This window comes from Colobus angolensis, unplaced genomic scaffold, assembly GCF_000951035.1.
Source record: "Colobus angolensis palliatus isolate OR3802 unplaced genomic scaffold, Cang.pa_1.0 Scaffold24, whole genome shotgun sequence".
In the NCBI taxonomy this organism is placed as follows: Eukaryota; Metazoa; Chordata; class Mammalia; order Primates; family Cercopithecidae; genus Colobus; species Colobus angolensis.
In genome coordinates, this window is record NW_012115599.1 from 9,704,710 (window position 1) to 9,714,114 (window position 9,405).

The 9,405-nt window shown below is 43.8% G+C and overlaps 1 long non-coding RNA gene and 1 pseudogene across 1 annotated transcript; both read left to right on the plus strand.

The window, feature by feature from the left end:
* Nucleotides 1–440: 440 nt before the first annotated feature.
* Nucleotides 441–903, plus strand: LOC105514147 (annotated as a pseudogene).
* A 5,686-nt stretch (nt 904–6,589) lies between these two features.
* On the plus strand, nt 6,590–9,204 carry LOC105514148. Its single transcript, XR_001002145.1, has 2 exons — nt 6,590–6,702; nt 8,922–9,204. It is a non-coding gene; the product is annotated as an uncharacterized LOC105514148 (long non-coding RNA).
* Nucleotides 9,205–9,405: the final 201 nt, after the last annotated feature.

Here is a 9,405-nt window from a genome sequence, read left to right on the forward strand (position 1 = left end):
AAATCACCATACTAGAAATACATGAGTGCATTCTTGTTCATGAATTCTAACAATACAGAAGTATATCAAGAAAAAATGAAAGAATCCTTTCATTGACTGCCCCCTTCATCATCCTCACTTCCTCAACATTAATAATAGTTCTTTATTTCTCTCTCCTATTTTGAAGAGAAAAGTTAATTATCTAATATGTGAATATATTCTTACTGTAAATATCTAAGTGATTGGAAGCATACCACCCCCTAAACTGGAGAACGTTCCCTTCAGCACCCCTTTCACTCTTAGTGCTGCCTCTGGAGACAAGCACTCCAGAGAATCTAGGTAGAGACTTCTTATCTCTACTCTATTCATTTACACACACACACACACACACGCATACACACATAATGTACACACACATATTTATACATCTTTAAAAAATATACCTTTAGCTTTTTCACAAGATGGCGCCAAAAGTGAAGAAGGAAGCTCCTGCCCCTCCTAAAGCCAACGCCAAAGCGAATGCTTTAAAGGCCAAGAAGCCAGTGTTGAAAGGTGTCCACAGCCACACACAAAATCCACACGTCACCCACCTTCCGGAGACCCAAGACACTGTGACTCCGTAGGCAGCCCAAATATCCTCAGAAGAGCGCCCCCAGGAGAAACAAGCTTGACCACTATGCTATCATCAAGTTTCCGCTGACCACTGAGTCTGCCATGAAGACAGAAGACAACAACACTCTTGTGTTCATTGTGGATGTTAAAGCCAACAAGTACCAGATCAAACAGGCTGTGAAGAAGCTCTAGGACATTGATGTGGCCAAGGTCAACACCCTGATTTGGCCTGATGGAGAGAAGAAGGCATATGTTCCACTGGCTCCTGATTACAATGCTTTGGATGTTGCCAACAAAACTGGGATCATCTAAACTGAGTCCAGCTGGCTAATTCTAAATATATGTATAACTTTTCACCAAAATATATACATACATATATGTATATATACACATACATATATGTATATATACATACATATATATATACCTTTAAAAACATCTTTTAATATTGCAGAATTAAACTATATTTGCTATTCTGGAACTGCTTTTTCTCACTTAGCCATACAATTCAGACATCTTTCCATGCCAGTACACATATATTCATCACAATTTTTAAATGGCAACATAATATTTTATAATAAGATACGTACAATAGTTCCCCCGATCCATGGTTTTGCTTTCCAGAGCTTTAGTTACCCATGGTCAACTGCAGTTTGGTTACCCATGGTCAAACTGCAGTTAAATGGAAAATTCCGGAAAAAACTCATAAGTTTTAAATTGCACATCCTACTTAGTAGCGTGATCAAATTGTGTGCCATTCCACTCTGTCCAACCTGTTATGTGGATCATTCTTTTGTCCAGCATATCCATGCTGTCTATACCATCTGCCCATTGGTCACTTAGTAGCCATCTCTGTTATTGGATCAAAAAAGCATAGCATGTATAGAGTTCAGGACTATCCTCAGTTTCAGGCATCCAATGGGGGACTTGGAACATATCCTCCATGGATAAAGAGGTATGCTCCAATTACTCCTACTGGTAGACGTTTAGATTTTTCTCACAGTTTTTCATTATTATATAAATAAATACCTTTAAGCTCTATAGGCTGAGGACAAAGCCATTCATGTTGGCAGCTGCCCCCACACAACTTGGAGGCAATCCCTCTCCTGTATTGTAGAGAAGCACTTTCTGGGTCTGAGCAAGGACTCTTTGAGATTAGAGGTCACATAGATCCTTGCACCAGCATGTCTAAAGCCATGCTCATGGCTGTCATCAAGGTCCAGTTCTTCGAAGGCCATATGGAAGGGGTGGGACTCAGGCAATCTAAATCCTTCACAGTCAGACAATAGAAAAAGGAACGATGTCTACAGGAGATTGGCTTGCAGTTTACCTTGAAAGACTGGACAAGAAATTGTAAGTGATATTTACAACTGTATTTCTCAGGTATTTGAAGATTGGAAATATGAACAAATGTAGATTTTAGGCATGAGTCATTGTCCAGTGCACACATTAGAGAAAACACACAAAAAACCATCACTTGACTAAAATGCTGAATGACAGCAGGTGGTAGAGTTGTTGGGTGATACGTCTGCACATTGTAGGCCCTCCGTGAAAATCTGCTGAATGAATGAATGCATTTGTCTGATGTAGAGCCAACTCCAGCTTATTCCACCTTGATTTTCTTTACAAGTTTACCTCATCACTCTACCAGAATCAGAGAAGTGATAAGGAAATGTCTCACATCCATTCTAGCCTGAGACTCTTCCTCTTCCACAAAGCATGCCTGGGTCAGTATCACTAAAGGACACTGTCATTCCATATGTTCCCAAGTTGGAATGAGTAGCCTCAATTGTGTTCATTGGAATATGGCTTCAATATCGCTTTGAGAATGTTTCTATATTCGTGTACCATCAAGCTTGTAGATGTCACTGAGACAAGGGTTCTCTTATATCATTAAATATGTACAGATTCACATTATATGGTCAGCCCTACACTGTGTCTGTGACAGACACATATGGAGTCTGCCCAATAGAAACTCATCATCTTGTTGAGAAGAAACTTTCTTCACATCTGAAATTACTAGTGAGTTAGGTAATGTACAATATGTACTGTATCAATCAAGGTTCCAGTCAGGGAAACAGGAATCATGGTAGATGTTTTAAATAGAGTGTTTCACACAGGAAATTAGTTACAAAAGTGTTAAAAGGGCTGAAAGAACAAAAATGTAAAGTAAGGTAACCACAGAATAATAATGACAAGAAAATGGTGGTTGGGGAAGGTGGTGTTGGAGTTCAAGTGTACATGCTGTTGCTTTGTTTGAGGTGCTGTTACAACTGCTGACGGTGCTGGAACCACTGAAGAGGGACCACCCGGGCTAGAGCTGTGACCACTGAGCAGAGGCTGCTTTGGCTGAAGCTGGGGTCATCAAGGGGTTTCAGAAATGTTCAGAGGTGCCCCCAAAGCAGGGATGGGGAAAGAGAACAGTGGCTTCTCTTCCTTCTCCATTTCTCTGCTAGAGCCTCTTACTGGAAGCCAGCTGGCAAGGGAGCCTGGGAAATGTAGTTTTCAGCCTTACAGCCCAGAGTCAGAGGGATGAGTGTGGGGCTGAGAGACAACAGGCTAAAAATCGACCCAGATATTAAATGTTGTGATACAGGTGATTGAACAAGACAATGTATAATAAGGGAGTGAGCTTAAAACACAGTTGTATAAACAAAGCTGTAGAAGAGAGACTACAAGGTGCACTGAAGATAGCAAGAAGTTTCCACAACTCTATCAGTGGGAATGTTCTGGATATGAGTGAAGGAACCAACCTCAAACATGCTACAGCTACAAAAGAGGACTTTACTGGGTTGCATGATTGTGGAATACAGGGTATTCACTGGCTCCAGGGATGGCAGGATCCAGGTCTTGAATGATGCTGCTAGGTTCTATCTCCTCAGTTTATTGACTTTGCATGCCTCAACTTCATGCTTCCAACAGACGAGATGGTTATCCCCAGACTCCCATCTTCCCAGCAGGTTGACCTCATGAGGAAAAGTCATCCCGTTACATCTGGCAGGTCACATCCCTGACCCAATCTCAATAGCCAAGAGGAATGCCACTGTGCCTCACTCCACCACATGGAATAGAGCAGGAAAAATCCCTCACCAGAACAGTGGGCAGTTGTTAACATGCGAAGGAAGATGGGCAAGTGAGCCGAGCGAGGAAAAGCTATGGCCGTCGTGGTCTTCTATATGCACTACAACAGGACATGGGCTGGCTGTGCCCTTGAGAAACTGCTACTTTGTCTGAAACCTGAAGAAGATATAGGATCATTCTTTTTATTTCATTTTAAATGAGGTCTCCCTCTGTCACTCAAGTTGGAGTGCAATGGCGTGATCTTGGCTTACTGCAACCTTTGCCTCCAGAGTTCAAGTGATTCTCCTGCCTCAGCCTCCCAAGTAGCTAGGACTCTAGGCACCTGCCACTACACCCGGCTAATTTTTGTATTTTTAGTAGAGACAGGGTTTCACCATGTTGGCCAGGCTGGTCTCGAACTCCTGACCCCAAATGATCCACCCACCTTAGCCTCCCAAAGTGCTGGGATTACAGGCATGAGCCACCATGCCCAGCCGGATCATTCTTAAACCACAAATAAGCCAGTGTAAATTTCCTCTGAGCGGTAATGCTCACGAAATATGAAGGGTCTTGGTCCAGGTCATCTCCCCATAGTACCTGGGGTGTTCTGAGCACACAGGGCATTCTCTACACATAAGGTGGTGTCAATAGCTGCCAGACACAGGAGAGGCAGCTCAGGCTACTGCAGTCACATGGTAATGTCACGTGCCATAAACACATAAGAAAGCCAGGGTAAGCCCCCAGGGAGCTCCAGGGTATCAACCAGAGTCTCAGAAGGAAGATGGCATACCCAAAGGGTTTAGCTGAAGGGATTTTAATGAGGGGATGATTTATAGAGAGGTGGGAAGAGTTCACAGAACCACAAAAGATGATGAGGTACCCAGGAACCTCACCATCTGGGACTGTGTATTCACAGGTTTGTCACCAAATTTTTGCTAAAACTCAAGGTGCATATTATTGGGGTGCTATTTGGCATATAAAACATTCTGTGTAGGAAGTTTTGTAATATCATGTCAAGTTAAATACAATTCATTGCAAATAAGAGGTACAAGGCATGATATAATGGCAAGCTAGCACCAAACAAAATTTGTGGACTTGCTAAAACATGGGAGAACAGCACAAGCCAGAATACAAAGTGATTAAGAGTTCAGGCTTTGGTGCTGGAGTCCCTGGGTTCAAATTATTACTAGCTATGAGATCATAAGTGAATTTACTCATGTGTAAAACAGAGGTAATATGGCTTATTCTATAAATTGTTATGAGGATTAAAGGATTAAATGTAATATTTGTAAGATGCTTAGAACTTTACTGGCACATAAATACTAGCATTATCTACAAAATTATACCACTCGTCCTCTGTTCACTCAATACATATATAGTCAGGAGCCACATAACAATGTTTCAGTGAATGAGGAACCACATATACAATGGTGATTTCATAAGATTATAGTATCATATTTTTATGTATCTTTTCCATGTTTAGATGTGCTTAGATGCACAAATACTATTATGTTACAATTGCCCAAGTATTCAGTACAGTAACATACTCTAGGTGTTTGTAGCCTAGGAACAGTAGGCTAGACCAGATAGTCTAGGTGTGTAGTAGGCTACACCATGTAGGTTTGTGTAAGTATACTCTGATGTTCTCATAACAAAACTGCCTAACACCACGTTCTTCAGTATGTATTCCCGTTGTTAAGTGACACATGACTGTGTATTAAATATTTACTATAGGCATCATGCTAGGCTCTGGGGATAAGTGATAAGAAAAAAAAAGACCACCTTTCCTCAAGGACTGGGGAGAAAACATTAACTAATAATCGCACACAGATATAAAATCAAAACTGTGTGAGTGGTGGTGCTTGGAGCCATAAGAGCTGGTAATAACTATTCAGGGGTAGGCCTTCTTGAGGAAGTGACATTTACCCATGACCTAGATGAGTTCATTAGGTAAAGTTCATTAGGTAAAGATGGCGGGGGGGAAATACCAGGCAGAGGAAACACTATGTCCTCTGTGGCAGAAAGAATCATGGTAGGCATATTAGTCAGGAACCAGCCAGGAAAGCAAAACCTACTCTAGGTGATTTGATAGAGGGAATTTCACACGGGGAGTCAGAGGAGTTGAAAGAGCTCCCAGGGGAACCCTGAGAGTAGCAACTCCAGGAAGCTGGGACTACTGTATTTGTCTGCTACGGCTGCAGTAACAAAGTGCCACAGACTGGGTGGCTTCATGCAGAAAGCTATTGTCTCAGAGTTCTGAAGGCTGGAAGTCCAAAATGAAGGGGTCAGCAGGGGTAGTTCCTTTTGAGGTCAGTGAGGGAAGGATCTATTCTAGGCCTCTTTTCTTGACTTGTAGATGACCATTTTCATCTATGTCTCTTCACATCGTCTTCCCTCTATGTGTGTCTATCTCTGTCCAAACTTCCCCTTTTAATAAGGACACCATTCATATTGGATTAGGGTCCACCCTAATGACCTTGCTTTAATTTGGCTACCACTACCCTAAATAAGGTCACGCTCTAAAGTACTGGGGGTTAGAACTTCAACACATGAACTTGCAGGGGAGACACAATTCAAACCATAGTACCACCCTGGAAGCTGGAAAACAAGGAAAGAAACAGTTTCTGAAGCCTAAGACAAGATAAGCTGGAACTAAGAGGTGCCTGCCAAGATGGGTAGCAGGGATCACAGAGAGATGGTTGTGTAGTGGGAACTGCAGCCACAGAAGAGACTCCTGAGGAAGAGAAGCAGGAGGAGAAATACTCTGGCTTCTCCCTTCCTTTCACTGCCAATATCTTTTGCCCTCCCCCACTCCCCACTGGCTAAACTTCACTGGAAGGCAGTTGGCTCTGGAGCCTGGAACAGCCTCCAGTGACACAGAGCAGAAAGGGGAACTGGGGGACGGGAAGGGTGGACATTGCTCTGAGAGCAATAATGCAAGACCCATGCAATGAGTCTGTGAGGCTGAATGGAGGCCAGGTGGCTGCAGGGGAGAGAGCAAGAGAGTCTGGCACAAGGTGCACCTGGAGAAGGAAGTAGAGTCCAGGTCAGGTAGGAGTTTGGTCCACATGCTAAGAGCCACAGAAATATCAAAAGGTTTTTAATAGAGCTGGAGAAGAGGGGGTGACATGATCAGAGATGTGTTTTGAAAAGAACTATCTAACTATAAAGTGGAGAGTGGGTTGAGGATAGTGGGGCAGATCAGTTAGAAGGCTAAGCCTAAGAGAAAGCCTGTTTTAGAAAAAGAGGGACGTCCTGCTGCCCCTCTCTTTCCCTCGAGTTTTCATACCCTCCACCGGGATTAGACAGGTGTATCTGCCAGTCAAAGCCACCCCTCCCCTGATACAGAGGCCCGCTCCAAGCTCTCATTGCCAAGTGTCCTTTTTCTAGATCCTCTCCTGGTTCACTGCCTTTCTCTCTGGGCAGTCCTTCCCATGCTGCAACCCTGATTCTTCTTTTGTCACCCACCTGATGCAGGGGGGTCCTTGTCACCCATCTTGCCCACCACTCTGGCTTAATGGTGCTGAGTCCACGGCTTTGATGGCCACCCATACGTTGCTGCTGCTTTTCAGATCTGTATTTCCAGACATGATTTCTCTCATGAGAAAAATCAGCCTGCCAGGTATCTCCACTGGAATGTCTAAAGGAATTGGAATCATGAGCTCAGCATGTCTAAAATTGAACACATTATCTTCTCCTCGTATGCTGATCCCTATAACCTGCCCTTCCTCCTGTGTCCCCTATCCTCCTTATGTCCCATCCCCACTCCGGTTTGAATATTTCACCAGAAACAGGAGTGGGGGTGGGACGTAAGGAGGATGGGGGAAAGGACATCATCCTAAACTCTTCCCTCCCACTGCCCCACATCCCATTGCTGTCCAATTCCTGTTGGCTCTGTCCTAGATATCTGTCAAAATCCATTTTTCCTGCTACTTCCCTAGCCCAGGTCCTCATTTTCATCTGGGTTCATGCAGTGGTCTCCCAGCTGGCTTCCTGACTCAAGCCTTGCCCTGGCCAGTCCACTTTTCCTACAATCCAAGTGACATCTATCAATGTAAATAGATCATGTCTTTTCTCTGCTTAAAATCCCTTCAGTGATTTCTTATCATCCCCAAGTCAAGTCTGATTACTATCTCTGCACGGTGCCCAGCGCACAATAAATGCTTGGTGATTAAATGAATAAATGACAAACCAATACAGAAAAATCGCTAAGTGTGGAAATGAAAGAAAAGATGCCATTTATTTCCCCTTTCCGACTGTCCAAGACTCAATCTGGAACTGTCCTTGGGTGTTTGTGTTGTACTTCTCACACTCTACTAAACCCATCTACTTACCTGTCTGTTTCCTACTGGGATGTTCCTTGGTTGCCACTATATCTCCTAGCACAGTGCCTGGAAGAAAGTAAGTGCTCGAAAAATATGTGATGAATGAAAGAATGATAAGGAGAAGTCTGGGCTGGGGCTGACTATGAAATGCTTACTAGGAGCAGAGTGTGTCTGTCCTGGATCCAAAGCACTGGGGGAACCAGGATGGGTAGAGAGACTGAAGGCAAGCCCTTTAGGGGAAGGACAGCGGTGACAAAGGCTGAAAGATCAACAGCAATACCTTTTTCTCAGGAGACTTCTTTGGGGCAGTGTTTTCTAAGCTGGGTTCCACGGACCACTGGTCTTGTGAGATGCTCTATCTAGGGTTCTATGTCAACTTAGCAGATAGAAACATGCAGCCCATACCCCTTGTGTACATCAGCATCTCAAAGAGTCTGAGAAGTCCTGCAGTTGAAAAACCAACACTTTAACCCTTTTAACTTAGTATTTCCTAAACTTATTCCGTAAGTCTGAATATACAAAAATAAAGTTTTTTGCTTAATACTCAGTAACACCCCCTTCCACAAGACATACTGGAAAAAATAGTGTTTGATGGTCATGAGTATTTTAGGAAAAGGGCAGGAGACGCTTGAATTTCCCCCAGTGAGCCTCGGGTGAGCACTGTGGTTACAGCCACTTGATGAGAACAGTCAGAGGAAGGCTGCTTTGGGCCATCAAGTGCAGATTGTATGGGGCAGGTGAAGGCTTGGGGTAGAGACACCCCTGAAGGGGTTGTAGTGAACACAGTACCTGGTGCTTTTCTGGCCCCTAAGCCCATGGGCTTAGGAAAAAATTCAATCAGTGCCAAAGAGGACCCCAAACCCCATCATTGTTTCACAGTGTTCAGTATGGCCTGTACCTCAGGGTGATCACTTCATTTTGCTCTTTTCTCTCCAATGCTCTCAGGGTGGAGGGAACCGGGAGGACCTGTCTGATCACAAACAACCCACCCAAGGAGGCCCTGCTGCTCCCGGAGGATGCTTCTGCTGGAGTTCTTCTAGTTCCTTGCAAGGAGCCCTGGAAAAACAATCCCACCCTGGGTCTACCATAGTCTCAGGGACTTTTAAACCAATGCTCAGCTAGAAAAAAAACCTCAGGCAGTTTGAGGATAGGAAATAATATTAAGAGCCTGCCATATGTTGAATGTTTACTATGTCTCAGTAGAATATTAATGCTTTAGGTTTTTACAGAAGCCCTCCGAGGTGGGTACTCTTATTATCCCCTTTTTACTAATGAAGAAACTGAGACTTAAGGAGGTTAAATACCTGGTAAGTAGATAGAGTAGGGATCTGACCTAAGCTGTCCGACTCCAGGGCTCATGCTCTCAACACCGTTTATCCTGCTTTCCCAGGAAGCCACAGAGGCCCTTTGGTACTCCCCAGCTCTCCTT